This window comes from Manis pentadactyla, chromosome 3, assembly GCF_030020395.1.
Source record: "Manis pentadactyla isolate mManPen7 chromosome 3, mManPen7.hap1, whole genome shotgun sequence".
Classification (NCBI taxonomy): Eukaryota; Metazoa; Chordata; class Mammalia; order Pholidota; family Manidae; genus Manis; species Manis pentadactyla.
In genome coordinates, this window is record NC_080021.1 from 97,723,729 (window position 1) to 97,743,124 (window position 19,396).

Sequence of the window (19,396 nt, forward strand, 5' to 3'; positions counted from 1 at the left end):
AGCTATAGAAGTAGCAGACACAAGAAAACTTGGTAAGATTGATTATTTCTTTGACATATCTTCTTGTAGAGTAACTTCAGCATATATAGGTTTTAAACTACTAATTAAATTGCACACACACATTAACATAATAGGAGTACAGTTATATAACCAAAGCAGACCTATAATTACCAGCCATCTATAGTGAAACCAAGAAAACCAGTTAGGCACCTTAGGCATTTGTGAAAACTTATCTATGATATAGTGGATATTGTACAACTGAACTTGAACAGTCTGAGAAATCAGACAAATTAAAACAACCCATTCCTGGAGACTGTTCACATCCCACATGTTCTTTTAACAGTAGATAGTCTGTAGTTGTAAGATTTTGGAGCGCTACAATTTGCACTTCTCCTAATTCTTGGTTGAGTTCCAACAGTATAGATGCAGTCAAATTTGTTGTTTTACTGTATGCACAGGCCAGCTTACATATTTCCTTCTTCATTCCCATGGCAAGTCCAGGAACCGGTGGAATGAGTGTATCTACAGCTGTAGCAGCACGTGGATATTTGTTGGGGTTTTTTGATGATCATCTTCTGGTATGAGTCTTCCAGAGAGTGCTGATGTTGGAAGTTCTTTTTTATATCATATCTTAGTTGATTTTCGGGGTAGCCAAATTAGGCTTTGATTCACTGTATAAACACAAACAGGCCCTTTGCCTACACTTTTATATGCTCTTGTGTAGAACTAATTGGAGGTCACCACACAGGAACTGGTTTTTTTTGTTTGTTTCTTTTTGTTATCATTAATCTACACTTACATGACGAATATTATGTTTCCTACGCTCTCCCCTATACCAGGTCCCCCTTATAAAACCCTTTACAGTCACTGTCCATCAGCATAGCAAAATGTTGTAGAATCACTACTTGCCTTCTCTGTGTTGTACAGCCCTCCCCTTTCTCCCACCCCCCATGCTTGCTAATCTTAATACCCCCATTTTTCATCTCCCCCTTATCCCTCCCTACCCACCCATCCTCCCCAGTCCCTTTCCCTTTGATACCTGTTAGTCCATTCTTGAGTTCTGTGATTCTGCTGCTGTTTTGTTCCGTCAGTTTTTCTTTTGTTCTTATACTCCACCGATGAGTGAAATCATTTGGTATTTCTCTTTCTCCGCTTGGCTTATTTCACTGAGCATAATACCCTCCAGCAACATCCATGTTGCTGCAAATGGTAGGATTTTCCCTTTTCTTATGACTGAGGAGTATTCCATTGAGTATATGTACCACATCTTCTTTAAACATTCATCTATCGATGGACATTTAGGTTGCTTCCAATTCTTGGCTATTGTAAAAAGTGCTGCGATAAACATAGGGGTGCATTGGTCTTTCTCATACTTGATTGCTGCATTCTTAGGGTAAATTCCTAGGAGTGCAATTCCAGGGTCAAATGGTAGGTCTGTTTTGAGCATTATGATGTACTTTCATGCTGCTTTCCACAATGGTTGAAGTAATTTACTTTCCCACCAGCAGTGTAGGAGGGTTCCCCTTTCTCCACAGCCTCACCAACATGTGTTGTTGTCTGCCTTTTGGATGGCAGCCGTCCTTACTGTTGTGAGGTGACACCTCATTGTAGTTTTAATTTGCATTTCTCTGATAATTAGCGATGTGGAACATCTTTTCATGTGTCTGTTGGCCATCTGTATTTCTTTTTTGGAGAACTGTCTGTTCAGTTCCTCTGCCCATTTTTTAATTGGATTATTTGTTTTTTGCTTGTTGAGGTGTGTGAGCTCTTTATATATTCTGCATGTCAAGCATTTATCGGATGTGTCATTTTCAAATATATTCTCCCATACTGTAGGGTTCCTTTTTGTTCTATTGATGGTGTCTTTTGCTGTACAGAAGCTTTTCAGCTTAATATAGTCCCACTTGTTCATTTTTGCTGTTGTTTTCCATGCCCGGGGAGATATGTTCAAGAAGAGGTCACTCATGTTTATGTCTAAGAGGTTTTTGCCTATTTTTTTTCCAGGAGTTTAATGGTTTCATGACTTACATTCAGGTCTTTGATCCATTTTGAGTTTACTTTTGTATATGGGGTTAGACAATGGTCCAGTTTCATTCTCCTACATATAGCTGTCCAGTTTTGCCAGCACCATCTGTTGAAGAGACTGTCATTTCGCCATTGTATGTCCATGGCTCCTTTATCAAATATTAATTGACCATATATGTCTGGGTTAATGTCTGGATTCTCTAGTCTGTTCCATTGGTCTGTGGCTCTCTTCTTCTGCCAGTACCAAATTGTCTTGATTACTATGGCTTTATAGAAGAGCTTCAAGTTGGGGAGTTAGATCCCCCCAGCTTTATTCTTCTTTCTCAGGATTGCTTTGGCTATTCGGGGTCTTTAGTTTCTCCATATGAATTTTTGAATTATTTGTTCCAGTTCATTGAAGAATGTTGCTGGTAGTTTCATAGGGATTGCTTCAAATCTTTATATTGCTTTGGGCAGGATGGCCATTTTGACGATATTAATTCTTCCTAGCCATGAGCATGGGATGCATTTCCATCCGTTAGTTTCCCCTTTAATTTCTCTTAAGAGTGACTTGTAGTTTTCAGAGTATTAGTATTTCACTACTTTGGTTAGGTTTATTCCGTGGTATTTTATTTTTTTCGATGCAATTGTGAATGGAGTTGTTTTCCTGATTTCTCTTTCTGTTGGTTCATTGTTAGTGTATAGGAAAGCCACAGATTTCTGTGTGTTGATTTTGTATCCTGCAACTTTGCTGTATTCTGATATCAGTTCTAGTAGTTTTGGGGTGGAGTCTTTAGGGTTTTTTATGTACAGTATCATGTCATCTGCAAATAGTGACAGTTTAACTTCTTCTTTACCAATCTGGATTCCTTGTATTTCTTTATTTTGTCTGATTTCCGTGGCTAGGACCTCCAGTACTATGTTAAATAACAGTGGGTAGAGTGGGCATCCCTGTCTAGTTCCCGATCTCAGAGGAAATGCTTTCAGCTTCTCGCTGTTCAATATAATGTTGGCTTTGGGTTTATCATAAATGGCCTTTATTATGTTGAGGTACTTTCCCTCTATTCCCATTTTGCTGAGAGTTTTTATCATGAATGGATGTTGAACTTTGTCAAATGCTTTTTCAGCATCTATGGAGATGATCATGTGGTTTTTGCCTTTCTTTTTGTTGATGTGGTGGATGATGTTGATGGACTTTCGAATGTTGTACCATCCTTGCATCCCTGGGATGAATCCCACTTGGTCATGGTGTATGATCCTTTTGATGTATTTTTGAATTCGGTTTGCTAATATTTTGTTGAGTATTTTTGCATCTATGTTCATCAGGGATATTGGTCTGTAGTTTTCTTTTTTGGTGGGGTCTTTGCCTGGTTTTGGTAGTAGTTTGATGTTGGCTTCATAGAATGAGTTTGGGAGTATCCCCTCCTCCTCTATTTTTTGGAAAACTCTAAGGAGAATGGGTATTATGTCTTCCCTATATGTCTGATAAAATTGCGAGGTAAATCCATCTGGCCCGGGGTTTTTGTTCTTTGGTAGTTTTTTGATTACCGCTTCAATTTCGTTGCTGGTAATTGGTCTGTTTAGATTTTCTGTTTCTTTCTGGGTCAGTCTTGGAAGGTTGTATTTTTCTAGGAAGTTGTCCATTTCTCCTAGGTTTCCCAGCTTGTTAGCATATAGGTTTTCATAGTATTCTCTAATAATTCTTTGTATTTCTGTGGGGTCCGTCGTGATTTTTCCTTTCTCGTTTCTGATACTGTTGATTTGTGTTGACTCTCTTTTCCTCTTAATTAGTCTGGCTAGAGGCTTATTTATTTTGTTTATTTTCTCGAAGAATCAGCTCTTGGTTTCATTGATTTTTGCTATTGGTTTATTCTTCTCAATTTTATTTATTTCTTCTCTGATCTTTATTATGTCCCTCCTTCTGCTGACTTTAGGCCTCATTTTTTCTTGTTTTTCCAATTTTGATAATTGTGACATTAGACCATTCATTTGGGATTCTTCTTCCTTTTTTAAATATGCCTGGATTGCTATATACTTTCCTCTTAAGACTGCTTTTGCTGTGTCCCACAGAAGTTGGGGCTTAGTGTTGTTGTTGTCATTTGTTTCCATATATTGCTGGATCTCCATTTTGATTTCGTCTTTGATCCATTGATTATTTAGGAGCATGTTATTAACACTCCATGTGTTTGTGAGCCTTTGTGCCTTCTTTGTACAGTTTATTTTTAGTTTTATGCCTTTGTAGTCTGAAAAGTTAGTTGGTAGGATTTCAATCTTTTGGAATTTACTGAGGCTCTTTTTGTGGGCTAGTAGGTGGTCTATTCTGGAGAATGTTCCATGTGCACTTGAGAAGAATGTGTATCCTGTTGCTTTTGGATGTAGAGTTCTGTAGATGTCTATTAGGTCCATCTGTCCTAGTGTGTTGTTCAGTGCCTCTGTGTCCTTACTTATTTTCTGTCTGGTGGATCTGTCCTTTGGGGTGAGTGGTGTGTTGAAGTCTCCTAGAATGAATGCATTGCAATCTATTTCCTCCTTTAGTTCTGTTAATATTTGTTTCAGTTATGTTGGTGCTCCTGTATTGGGTGCATATATATTTTTAATGGTTATATCCTCTTGCTGGACTGAGCCCTTTATCATTATGTAATGTCCTTCTTTGTCTTTTGTTACTTTCTTTATTTTGAAGTCTGTTTTGTCTGATACCAGAATTGCAACACCTGCTTTCTTCTCTTTGTTGTTTGCATGAAATATATTTTTCCATCCCTTGACTTTAATTCTGTGCATGTCTTTGGATTTGAGGTGTGTCTCTTGTAAGCAGCGTATGGATGGATCTTGCTTTTTTATCCATTCTATTACTCTGTGTCTTTTGATTGGTGCATTCAGTCCATTTACATTTAGGGTGATTATTGAAAGGTATGTAGTTATTGCCATTGCAGGCTTTAATTTGTGGTTACCAAAGGTTCAAGGTTAGCTTCTTTACTATCTTACTGTCTAACTTAACTCGCTTGTTGAGCTATTAATAACGCGGTCTGATGATTCTTTATCACTCTCCCTTCTTATTCCTCCTCCTCCCTTCTTCATATGTTGGGTGTTTTGTTCTGTGCTCTTTTTAGAAGTGCTCCCATCTAGAGCAGTCCCTGTAGGATGCCCTGTAGAGGTGGTTTGTGGGAGGCAAATTCCCTCACCTTTTGCTTGTCTGGGAATTGTTTAATCCCTCCTTCATATTTAAATGATAATCGTGCTGGATACAGTAGTCTTGGTTCGTGGCCTTCTGTTTCATTGCATTAAGTATATCATGCCATTCTCTTCTGGCCTGTAGGGTTTCTGTTGAGAAGTCTGATGAGAGCCTGATGGGTTTTCCTTTGTAGGTAACCTTTTTTTTCTCTCTGGCTGCCTTTAATACTTTGTCCTTGTCTTTGATCTTTGCCATTTTAATTATTATGTGTCTTGGTGTTGCCCTCCTTGGATCCCTTGTCATGGGAGTTCTGTGTACCTCTGTGGTCTGAGAGGCCATTTCTTCCCCTAGTTTGGGGAAGTTTTCAGCAATTATTTCTTCAAAGACACTTTCTATCCCTTTTTCTCTCTTCTTCTTCTTCTTCTGGTACCCCTATAATGCGGATATTGTTCCGTTTCAATTGGTCACTCAGCTCTCTTAGAATTCTTTCATTCCTGGAGATCCTTTTATCTCTTTCTGCATCAGCTTCTCTGAGTTCCTTTTCTCTGTTTTCTAGTCCATTAATGGTCTCTTGCATCTCGTCCATTCTGTTTTGAAGTCCTTCCAGAGCTTGTTTTATTTCTATATTCTCCTTACTTAGTTCTTGCATATTTCTCTGCATGTCCATCAGCATGGTTATGACTTTTGTTTTGAATTCTTTTTCTGGAAGTCTGGTTAGATCTATCTCCCCAGGTTCCTTCTCAGGGGAAGGTGTAGCAGATGCCCAAGCTGTCTGGGTTAGTCTTGTTTGGATCATATTTTTTTGCCTTTTCATGTTGACAGGTGCTATTGACTGTCAGTTGATATGGCCAAACTTTTCACTTGCTACTGGCCTTTCTTTACTGGGACAACTGAGACCCCTAGTGGCTTGTGTTGTGTAATTGCGTGTAGACTGGGTCTTTGTGTCTTGCCTGGCCAGAGTGGAGGAATTTCCCTTTCTTTGGGCATGGTCTGCCTTAGACTGCTTCTCTGCTTTCACAGCGCCCGGAGGGTTAATTGACAGGGGGGCTGTTTGGCTGTTTACCTCTGTGAGGGGTCTCAGAGCTTTTGCCCAGGGGGTTAGTGCGCCCGGTTTTCCCTGTAATTTCCAGCCACTGGGCTGTGACCTGTGTTGTTTTCGTCCAGCTATTATGTCCCTGTCCCTTTAAGACTTTCAAAAAGCACTTGCTTTTCTTTGTCACAGGGGCATCAGCTTCGGCACCTGCTCAGAGGTCTTGCTTCCCTGTTTCCCTGGTTTCCAGCTCTCCATGCATGCACTGTGTCTGCGCTCTTGTGCGGGTGGCTGGGGCTGGGTGTTTAGCAGTTCTGGGCTCCCTCTCCCTCCCGCCAGGAGCTGGGGGGAGGTGTGCTCGGGTCCCGCCGGGCAGGGGCTTGTATCTTACCCCTTTCACCAGGCGCTGGGCTCTTGCACATGTGGATGTAGTCTGGCTGTTGTCCTGTGTCTTCTGGTCTCTCTTTTAGGATTTGTTGTATTTGTTGTATTTTCAAAAATTTATATGTTTTTGGGAGGAGATTCCCACTGTCCTACTCACACCGCCATGTTGGCTCCGCCACTCTGCCCATTTTTAATTGGGTTATTTGCTTCTTGGTCTTGAGGCATGTGAGTTCTTTATATATTTTGGATGTTAACCCCTTGTCGGACATGTCATTTCCAAATATATCCTCCCATATTGTAGGGTTCCTACTTGTTCTGTTGATGGTATCCTTTGCTGTACAGAAACTTTTTAGTTTGATGTAGTCCCAATTGTTCACTTTTTTCTTTTGTATCCCTTGCTTGAGGAGATACATTCAGGAATAAATTGCTCATGTTTATATTCAGGAGATTTTTGCCTGTGTTGTCTTCTAAGAGTTTTATGGTTTCATGACTTACATTCAGGTCTTTGATCTGTTGAGTTTACTTTTGTGTATGGAGTTTAACAATAATCCAGTTTCATTCTCTTACATGTAGCTTAGCAGTTTTGCCAGCACCAGCTGTTGAAGAGGCTGTCATTTCCCCATTGCATGTCCATGGCTCCTTTATCATATATTAATTGACCATATATGGTTGGGCGTATATCATGGCTATCTAGTCTGTTCCATTGGTTTATGGGTCTGTTCTTGTGCCAGTACCAAATTGTCTTCATTACTGTGGCTTTGTAGTAGTGCTTGAAGTTGGGGAGTATAATCTCCCCAGCTTTATTCTTCCTTCTCAGTATTGCTTTGGCTATTTGGGGTCTTTTGTGGTTCCATATGAATTTTAGAATAATTTTCTATAGTTTGTTGGAGAATGCTATTGGTGTTTTGATAGGAATTGCATTGAATCTGTAGATTGCTTTAGGCATTTTGACAATATTAATTCTTCCTATCCATGAGCACAGGATGTGTTTCCATTTATTGGTATCTTCTTTAACTTCCCTCATGAGTGTCTTGTAGTTTTCAGAGTTTAGGTTTTTCACTTTCTTTGTTAGGTTTATTCCTAGGTATTTTATTCTTTTTGGTGCAACTTAGTTCATTGTTAGTGTAAAGTAATGCCACAGATTTCTGTGTATTAATTTTGTATCTTGCAATTTTGCTGAATTCCGATATTAGATCTAGTAGTTTTGGAGTGGATTCTTTAGGGTTTTTAATGTACAATGTCATGTCATCTGTAAACAGGGACTGTTTAACTTCTTCTTACCAATCTGGATACCTTTTATTCTTTGTGTTGTCTGATTTTCATGGCTAGGACGTCTAGACTATGTTTATGTTGAATAAAAGTGGGGAGAGTGGACATCCTTGTCTTGTTCCAAATCTTAAAGGAAAAGCTTTCAACTTTTCACTGTTAAGTATAATGTTTGCTGTGGGTTTGTCATATATGGCCTTTATTATGTTGAGGTACTTGACCTCTATACCCATTTTGTTGAGAGTTTTTATCATGCATAGATGTTGAATTTTGTCGAATGCTTTTTCAGCATCTATGGAGATGATCATGTGCTTTTTGTCCTTCTTTTTGTTGATGTGGTGGATGATGTTGATGGATTTTCTAATGTCATACCATCCTTGTATCTCTGGAATAAATCCTACTTGATCATGTTGGATGATCATTTTATTAATTTTGAATTCACTTTGCTAATATTTTGTTGAGTATTTTTGCATGTATGTTCATCAGGGATATTGGTCTGTAATTTTCTTTGTTTGTGGTGTCTTTGCCTGGTTTTGGTATTAGAGTGATGCTGACCTCATAGAATGAGTTTGGAAGTATTCCCTCTTCTTCTACTCTTTGGAAAACTTTAAGGAGGATGGGTATTAAGTCTTCACTAAATGTTTGATAAAATTCAGTGGTGAAGCCATCTGGTGAAGGAGTTTTGTTCTTAGGTAGTGTTTTGATTACCAATTCAGTTTCATTGCTGGTAATTGGTCTTTTCAGATTTCCTGTTTCTTCCTTGGTCAGCCTTGGAAGGTTGTATTTTTCTAGAAAGTTGTCCATTTCTTCTAGGTTATCCAGTTTGTTACCACATAATTTTTCATCAATTCTTTAATAATTCTTTATATTTCTGTGGTGTCTGTAGTGATTTTTCTTTTCTCATTAATGATTCTGTTTATGTGTGCAGACTCTCTTTTTTTCTTGATAACTCTGGCTAGGGGTTTATCTATTTTGTTTATTTTCTCAAAGAACCAGCTCCTGCTTTCATTGATTCTCTCTATTGTTTTATTCTACTCAATTTTGTTTATTTCTGCTCTAATCTTTATTATGTCCCTCCTTCTACTGACTTTGGGCCTCATTTGTTCTTCTTTTCTAGTTTCATTAATTGTCAGCTTAGAGTATTCATATGGGACTCTTCTTCTTTCCTGAGGTAGGCCTGTATTGCAGTATACTTTCCTCTTAGCATGGCCTTCACTGCATCCCACAGATTTTTGCAGTGCTGGATTATTTTTGTCATTTGTCTCCATATATTGATTGATCTCTGTTTTTATTTGGTCATTGATCCATTGGTTATTTAGGAGCATTTTGAGAAGCCTCCACATGTTTTTGGAATTTTTCATTTTCTTTGTGTAATTTATTTCTAGTTTCATAACTTTCTGGTCTGAGAAACTGGTTGGCACAATTTCAATCTTTTTGAATTTATCAAGGCTCTTTTTGTGGCCTAATATGTGATCTATTCTTGAAAATGTTCCATGTGCACTTGAGAAGAATGTGTATTTTGATGCTTTTGGGTGTAGATTTCTGTAGATGTCTGTTAGGTCCATCTGTTCTAATATGTTGTTCAGTGTCTCTGTCGCCTTACTTATTTTCTGTCTGGTTGATCTGTCCTACAGATTGAGTGGAGTGTTGAACTCTCCTAGAATGAATGTATTGCATTCTATTTCCCCTTTTAATTCTCTTACTATTTGTTTCACATGTGTGGGTGTTCCTGTGTTTGGTGCAAAGATATTTATAATGGTTGTATCTTCTTGTTGGATTGACCCTTTTGTCATTATGTAATGTCCTTCTTTGTCTCTTATGACTTTCTTTGTTTTGAAGTCTATTTTGTCTGATACAAGTACTGCAACTCCTGCTTTTTTCTCCTTATTAGTTACATGAAATACCTTTTCCATCTTTTATTTTTAGTCTGTGTGTGTTTGGTTTTAAAGTGAGTCTCTTGTAGGCAGCATATAGATTGGTCTTGATTTTTTGTCCATTCAGTGACTCTATATCTTTTGATTCGTGCATTCAGTCCATTTACATTTAGGGTGATTATCAATAGGTATGTACTTATTGCCATTGCAAGCTTTAGATTTGTGCTTTTGAGAGGTTCAACATTAACTTCCTTACTATCTAGGAGTCTAACTTAACTCACTTAATATGCTATTACAAACACAATCTAAAGTTTCTTTTTTTCTCCTCCTTTCCTTACTTGTCCATTCTTTATATATTATGTATCATATTCTGTACTCTTTGTCTATCTCTTGATTCACTTTTGGGATAGTTGATTTAATTTTGTATTTGCTTAGTAATTAACTGTTCTACTTTCTTTACTGTAGTTTTATTACCTCTGGTGACAGCTACTAAACCTTAGGAATACTTCCATCTATAGAAGTCCCTCCAAAATACAGTGTACAGATTGTTGGTGTGAGGTAAATTCTGTCAGCTTTTGCTTATCTGAAATTGTTTAATCCCTCTTTCAAATTTAAATGATAGTCTTGCCATATGAAGTATTCTTGGTTCAAGGTCCTTTGGCTTCATTGCATTTAGTAAATCATGCCACTCCCTTCTGGCCTGTAAGGTTTCTGCTGAGAAGTGTGATGATAGCCTGTTGGTCTTTCCTTTGTATGTGATCTTATTTCTCTCTCTGGCTGCTTTTAGTAGTCTGTTCTTATCCTTGATCTTTGCCATTTTAATTACTATATGTCTTGGTGTTGTCCTCCTTGGGTCCCTTGTGTTGGGAGATCTGTGCACCTCCATAGCTTGAGAGATTATCTCCTTCCCCAGATTGGGGAAGTTCTCAGCAAGTCCTTCCTCAAAGACACTTTCTATCCCTTTTTCTCTTTCTTCTTCTACTGGTACCCCTATAATGCAAATATTTTTCCGTTTAGATTGGTCACCCAGTTCTCTTAATATTCTTTCATTCCTGGAGATCCTTTTATCTCTCTGTGCCTCAGCTTCTTTGTATTCCTCCTCTCTAATTTCTGTTTCATTTACTGTCTCCTCCACTGTATCTAATCTGCTTTTAATACCCCCCATTGTGTTCCTCAACAGTTGGATCTCAGACCAGAATTCATTCCTGAGTTCTTGAATATTTTTCTGTTCCTCCATGAGCATGTTAATGATTAATCTTCCTGAAACCTCTTTCAGGAAGATTCATAAGGTCGATTTCATTTTAATCTTTCTCAGGTGTTGTATTCATAATTTTCCTTTGAACCAGGTTTCTTTGGCATTTCATATTTGTATATGGCACCCTCAAGTGCCCATAAGCTCTACTCTCTGTAGCTGCTCAGCCCCTGAAGCAATGTCGGGTGTCATAGGGGATTGGGATTGGTACCTGGGGGGAGGAAAGAGCTGTTTCCAGTTTCCTGGATGTTATGCCTGCTTCCACTGCCAGAACCAGTGAGCTGAGCACACAAGTGTAAGCCTCTATGCTTTGCATTTGTAGTTGCTGTAGATGGGGCTTTCCTCTGGCTGGCCTAATGCCATGGTAGGGTTTGCTGGTTTGCAAGCCAGGTGGGGCTGGCCGGGAGAAAGGTACAGTAGGCTGCCTATCATGGAGGGGGTCCTTCAAGCTGTGTAGCCAGCCAGGGAGCTGGAGCTGCTGAACATCAAGAAAGTTCTCAACATGCTAGGCAGAGTCCACCCAGACAATTTTGTCTACCTGTCCTTTCTCCTGAGCAGTAAGCTCTGTGCAATCCTTGCCCCTTTAGCAGCCCTCTTGCTGTTAGGAAGTCTCAGAATGCCCGCCTTTCTTTGGTCCCATAGCAGCCAATATGGATCTCTGCTTTCCACAAGGGGCTGGAATTTCAGTCTCTCCAGGAATTCTGCCTGTTTTAGTTTTCCAACCCCCTAATCACCAGAGTAACATGAAAGCACCATGAAATGTAGATTTGTGCTCCCAGAGCAGATCTGAAGAGTCAGGTATTCAGCAGATCCAAGCCTCCATGTCCTCCCAGCTCCATTTCTCTACCTCCCACGGGTGAGCTGGGGTGAGGGAAGGGCTTGGGTACCATTGAGCCACGGCTTTGTTACATTACCCTGTTCCGTGAGTTTTATTCTTTTCTCCAGGTGTATGTGGTTTGGCACAGCCCTCTTTCCTTTTGCTCTTTCAGGATTAGTGGTATTAATTATATTTTCATATTATATGCGGTTTTAGAAGGAAGCCTCTGTCTCACTTCCCATGCTGCCACCTTTAACCTTCCCTCTCTATCCCGTGTATTTTTAACAGTTATTCAACCATTCCACAAGTATTTATTGGCATAATTGTGGATCTAGGACTTTACTAGATACTGTTCTTACATATTAACAACCTCACAATGGGCACACACTAAAAACTGGATAAGTAAGTAAAAAGGTAAATAAGACATGGAATAAAGATATGTGATTACTTAAAGTATTATTGGAATAAGTCAGGTTTAGAGAAAATCATGCATAATAAATATCCAAAGACATGGTTCAAATCTTGGCTCCAACTTTTACCACTTTGTGACCTCAGACAAGCAACCTAAAAATCCTGAACTTCAGTTTTTGATTGATTGTTCTGAAGAAGAAAAATCTACTTCTGAAACTTTTCCTAGAAAAACAAATATTTCTATTTTCTATAGGGGTGGCTCCTTAATTTGGGACAATTCTCGCAATAAAGAAACCAAGGAAAGGAGGGTGGAGCCAAGATGGTGGCATGAGAAGAGCAGCGGAAATCTCCTCCCCAAACCACATATATCTATGAAAATATAACAAAGACAACTCTTCCTAGAATAAAGAACAGAGCACACAGGACAACATCCAGAGCACATCCACACCTGCGAGAACCCAGTGCCTCGCGAAGGGGGTAAGATACAAGCCCCGGCCAGGCGGGACCCGAGCGCCCCTCCCCCCAGCTCCTGGCGGAGAAGAGTAGGCAGAGCGGGAGGGCGACGGAGCCCAGGACTGCCGAACACCCAGCCCCCGCCATCCGGACCAGAGCACAGACACAGTGCATGCGCGGGGGCCCCTGGATACTAGGGAAATAGGGCAGCAAGAACGGTGAGAGGGTACCGGAGGCCTGGCGCCGGAGGACATGAGAAAGGCGGGTGGCCATTTTTTTTTTCTGTTTTGTTTTGGCGAGCGCTTTTTGGAAGTCTTAAAGGGATAGGGACCCCAATACTAGGGAAACAGGGCAGCAAGACCGGTGAGCAGATGCCTGAGGTGGGCACCAGAGAACAAAGAAAAACGAGCTGCCACTTTTTATTTATTTATATATTTTTTTAATTAAAAATTTTTTATTTTGTTTTGGTGGGTGCTTTTTGGAAGTCTTAAAGGGGCAGGGTGGGACACTTAATCCAGAGGTAGGGAATCCGGGAATCTCTGGGCAACCTAACCCCCTGGGCTGCAGGGAGCACGGAGGCCCCTTATGGAGATAAATAGCCTCCCAGCAGCTCCTGCTCCAACGCGACTCCACCATTTTGGAGTAGCTGCCCGAGCCAGGCCACGCCCACAGCAACAGTGGAGATTAACTCCATAGCAGCCGGGCAGGAAGCAGAAGCCCTGTCTGCGTGCAGCTACCCAGCACAAGCCACTAGAGGTCGCTGTTCTCCCAGGAAAGGAGGGACACAAACCAATAAGAAGGGAAGTTCTTCCAGCCGTCACTAGTTCCAACTCTGCAAACTATTCCTATCACCACGAAAAGGAAAAACTACAGCCAGACAAAAAATCACAGAGACAACACCAGAGAAGGAGAAAGACCTAATCAGTCTTCCTGACAAAGAATTCAAAATAAAAATCATAAACATGCTGACAGAGATGCAGAGAAATATGCAAGAGATATGGGATGAAGTACGGAGGGAGATCACAGATGCCAGAAAGGAGATTACAGAAATGAACAAACTCTGGAAGGGTTTATAAGCAGAATGGATAGGATGCAAGAGGCCATTGATGGAATTGAAACCAGAGAACAGGAATGCATAGAAACTGACATAGAGAGAGATAAAAGGCTCTACAGGAATGAAACAATATTAAGAGAACTGTGTGACCAATCCAACAGGAACAATATCTGCATTATAGGGGTACCAGAAGAAGAAGAGAGAGGAAAAAGGTTGGAAAGTATTTTGGAAGAAATAATTGCTGAAAACTTCCCCAAACTGGGGGAGGAAATAATCAAACAGACCACGGAAATACACAGAACCCCCAACAGAAAGGATCAAGGGAGGACAACACCAAGACACATAATAATTAAAATGGCAAAGATCAAGGACAAGGAAAGAGTGTTAAAGGCAGCTAGAGAGAAAAAGGTCACCTATAAAGGAAAACTCATCCGGCTAACGTCAGACTTCTCAACAGAAACACTACAGGCCAGAAGAGAATGGCATGATATATTTAATGCAATGAAACAGAAGAGCCTTGAACCAAGGATACTGTATCCAGCACGACTATCATTTAAATATGATGGTGGGATTAAACAATTCCCAGACAAACAAAAGCTCAGGGAATTTCCTTCCCTCAAACCACCTCAGGACATCTTACAGGGACTGCTCAAGATGGGAGCACTCCTAAAAAGAGCACAGAACAAAACACCCAACATATGAAGAATGGAGGAGGAGGAATAAGAAGGGAGAGAAGAAAAGAATCTGCAGACAGGGTATATAACAGTTCAATAAGCAAGCTAAGTTAGGCAGTAAGATACTAAAGAGGTTAACCTTGAACCTTTGGTAACCACGAATTTAAAGCCTGCAATGGCAATAAGTACATATCTTTCAATAGTCACCCTAATTGTTAATGGGCTGAATGCACCAATCAAAAGACACGGAGTAAGAGAATGGATAAAAAAGCAAGACCCATCTATATGCTGCTTACAAGAAACTCACCTCAAACCCAAAGACATGTACAGAATAAAAGTCAAGGGATGGAAAAACATATTTCAGGCAAACAACAGCGAGAAGAAAGCAGGGGTTGCAGTACTAATATCAGACAAAATAGACTTCAAAACAAAGAAAGTAACAAGAGATAAAGAAGGACACTACATAATGATAAACAAGACAGTCCAACAAGAGGATATAAACATTCTAAATATATGTGCACCCAACACAGGAGCACCAGCATATGTGAAACAAATACTAACAGAACTAAAGGGGGAAATAGACTGCAATGCATTCATTCTAGGAGACTTCAACACACCACTCACCCAAAAGGATAGATCCACTGGGCAGAAAATAAGTAAGGACATGGAAACACTAAACAACACAGTAGAGGAGATGGACCTAATAGATATGTACAGAACTCTACATCCAAAAGTATCAGGATATACATTCTTCTCAAGTGCAAATGGAACATTCTCCAGAATAGACCACATACTAGGCCACAAAAAGAGCCTCAGTAAATTCCAAAAGACTGAAATCCTACCAACCAACTTTTCAGACCACAAAGGCATAAAACTAGAAATAAACTGTACAAAGAAAGCAAAAAGGCTCACAAACAAATGGAGGCTTAACAACACACTCCTAAATAATCAATGGATCAATGACCAAATCAAAATGGAGATGCAGCAATATATGGAAACAAATGACAACAACAACACTAAGCCCCAACTTCTGTGGGACACAGCAAAAGCAGTCTTAAGAGGAAAGTATATAGCAATCCAGGCATATTTAAAAAAGGAAGAACAATCCCAAATGAATGGTCTAATGTCACAATTATCAAAATTGGAAAAAGAAGAACAAATAAGGTCTAAGGTCAGCAGAAGGAGGGACATAATAAAGATCAGAGAAGAAATAAATAAAATTGAGAAGAATAAAACAACAGCAAAAATAAACGAAACCAAGAGCTGGTTCTTCAAGAAAATAAACAAAATAGATAAGCCTGTAGCCAGACTTATTAAGAAGAAAAGAGAGTCAACACAAATCAACGGTATCAGAAACGAGAAAGGAAAAATCACGACGGACCCCACAGAAATACAAAGATTTATTAGAGACTACTATGAAAACCTATATGCTAATAAGCTGGAAAACCTAGGAGAAATGGACAACTTCCTAGAAAAGTACAACCTTCCAAGACTGACCCAGAAAGAAACAGAAAATCTAAACAGACCAATTACCAGCAATGAAATTGAAGTGGTAATCAAAAAACTACCAAAGAACAAAACCCCTGGGCCAGATGGATTTAACTCAGAATTTTATCACACATACAGGGAAGACATAATAGCCATTCTCCTTAAAGTTTTCCAAAAAACAGAAGTGGAGGGGATACTCCCAAACTCATTCTATGAAGCTAACATCACCCTACTACCAAAACCAGGCAAAGACCCCACCAAAAAAGAAAACTACAGACTAATACCCCTGATGAATGTAGATGCAAAAATACTCAACAAAATATTAGCAAACCCAATTCAAAAATACATCAAAAGGATCATGAACCATGACCAAGTGGGATTCATCCCAGGGATGCAAGGATAGTACAACATTCGAAAGTCCATTAACATCATCCACCACATCAACAAAAAGAAAGGCAAAAACCACATGATCATCTCTGTAGATGCTGAAAAAGCATTTGACAAAGTTCAACATCCATTCAATGAAAAAACTCTTAGCAAAATGGGAATAGAGGGCAAGTACCTCAACATAATAAAGGCCATTTATGATAAACCCCCCGCCAACATTACATTGAACAGTGAGAATCTGAAAGCTTTTCCTCTGAGATCGGAAACTAGACAGGGATGCCCACTCTACCCACTGTTATTTAACATAGTACTGGAGGTCCTAGCCATGGCAATCTCACAAAACAAAAAAATACAAGTAATCCAGATTGGTAAAGAAGAAGTTAAACTGTCACTATTTGCAGATGACATAATACTGTACATAAAAAACCCTAAAGACTCCACCCCAAAACTACTAGAACTGATATCAGAATACAGCAAAGTTGCAGGATACAAAATCAACACACAGAAATCTGTGGCTTTCCTATACACTAACAATGAACCAACAGAAAGAGAAATCAGGAAAACAACTCCATTCACAATTGCATCGAAAAAAATAAAATACCACGGAATAAACCTAACCAAAGTAGTGAAATACTAATACTCTGAAAACTACAAGTCACTCTTAAGAGAAATTAAAGGGGAAACTAACGGATGGAAATGCATCCCATGCTCATGGCTAGGAAGAATTAATATCGTCAAAATGGCCATCCTGCCCAAAGCAATATAAAGATTTGAAGCAATCCCTATGAAACTACCAGCAACATTCTTCAATGAACTGGAACAAATAATTCAAAAATTCATATGGAGAAACTAAAGACCCCGAATAGCCAAAGCAATCCTGAGAAAGAAGAATAAAGCTGGGGAATCTAACTCCCCAACTTGAAGCTCTTCTATAAAGCCATAGTAATCAAGACAATTTGGTACTGGCAGAAGAAAAGAGCCACAGACCAATGGAACAGACTAGAGAATCCAGACATTAACTCAGACATATATGGTCAAATAATATTTGATAAAGGAGCCGTGGACATACAATGGCGAAATGACAGTCTCTTCAACAGATGGTGCTGGCAAAACTGGACAGCTACATGTAGGAGAATGAAACTGGACCATTGTCTAACCCCATATACAAAAGTAAACTCAAAATGGATCAAAGACCTGAATGTAAGTCATGAAACCATTAAACTCCTGGAAAAAAATAGGCAAAAACCTCTTAGACATAAACATGAGTGACCTCTTCTTGAGCATATCTACCCGGGCAAGGAAAAAACAGCAAAAATGAACAAGTGGGACTATATTGAGCTGAAAAGCTTCTGTACAGCAAAAGACACCATCAATAGAACAAAAAGGAACCATACAGTATGGGAGAATATATTTGAAAATGACACATCCGATAAATGCTTGACATGCAGAATATATAAAGAGCTCACACACCTCAACAAGCAAAAAACAAATAATCCAATTAAAAAATGGGCAGAGGAACTGAACAGACAGTTCTCCGAAAAAGAAATACAGATGGCCAACAGACACATGAAAAGATGTTCCACATTGCTAATTATCAGAGAAATGCAAATTAAAACTACAATGAGGTATCACCTCACACCAGTAAGGATGGCTTCCATCCAAAAGACAGACAACAACAAATGTTGGTGAGGCTGTGGAGAATGGGAAACCCTCCTACACTGCTGGTGGGAATGTAAATTAGTTCAACCATTGTGGAAAGCAGTATGGAGGTACATGAAAATGCTCAAAACAGACTTACCATTTGACCCAGGAATTCCATTCCTAGGAATTTACCCTGAGAAAGGTGCAATCAAGTTTGAGAAAGACAGATGCACCCCTATGTTTATCGCCCCACTATTTACAATAGCCAAGAATTGGAAGCAACCTAAATGTCCATCGATAGATGAATGGCTAAAGAAGATGTGGTACATATACCCAATGGAATACTATTCAGCCATAAGGAAAGGGCAAATCCTACCATTTGCAGCAACATGGATGGAGCTGGAGGGTATTATATTCAGTGAAACAAGCCAAACGGAGGAAGAGAAATACCAAATGTTTTCACTCATCTGTGGAATATAAGTAAAAAGGAAATACTGAAGGAATAAAACAGCAGGAGAATCACAGAACTCAAGAATGGACTAACAGGTACCAAAAGGAAAGGGATTGGGGAGGATGGGTGGGTAGGGAGGGATAAGGGGGGGAAGAAGAAGGGGGATATTAAGATAAGCATACTTGGGGGTGTGGGAGAAAGGGGAGGGCTGTACAACACATAGAAGACAAGTAGTGATTCTACAACATTTTGCTATGCTGATGGACAGTGACTGTAAAGGGGTTTATAGGGGGACCTGGTATAGGGGAGTGCCTAGTAAACATAATATTCATCATGTAAGTGTAGATTAATGATAACAACAAAAAAAAAAAATAGGCAGTTCCTGTGTGATGACCTCCAATGAGTTCTACACAAGGGTATAAAGGGCATATAAAAGTGGAGGCAAAGGGCCTGTTTGTGTTTATACAGTGGATCAAAGCCTAATTTGGCTACCCCGAAAATCAACTAAGATACGATATGAAAAGGAACTTCCAACATCCGCACTCTCTGGAAGACTCATGCCAGAAGATGATCATCAAAAAAATCCCAACAAAGATCCACGCGCTGCTACAGGTGTAGATGCACTCATCCCACCGGTTCCTGGACTTGCCATGGGAATGAGGAAGGAGATATCTAAGCTGGCCTGTGCATACAGTAAAGCAACAAATTTGACTGGATCTATACTGTTGGAACTCAACCAAGAATTTGGACAAGTGCAAGTTGTAGCGCTCCAAAATCTTACAACTACAGACTGTTTACTGTTAAAAGAACATATGGGATGTGAGCAGTCCCCAGGAATGGGTTGTTTTAATTTGTCTGATTTCTCTCAGACTGTTCAAGTTCAGTTGGACAATATCCACCATATCATAGAATAGTTTTCACAAATGCCTAAGGTGCCTAACTGGTTTTCTTGGTTTCACTGTAGATGGCTGGTAATTACAGGTATGCTTTGGTTATGTAACTATACTCCTATTATGTTAATGTGTGTGCGCAATTTAATTA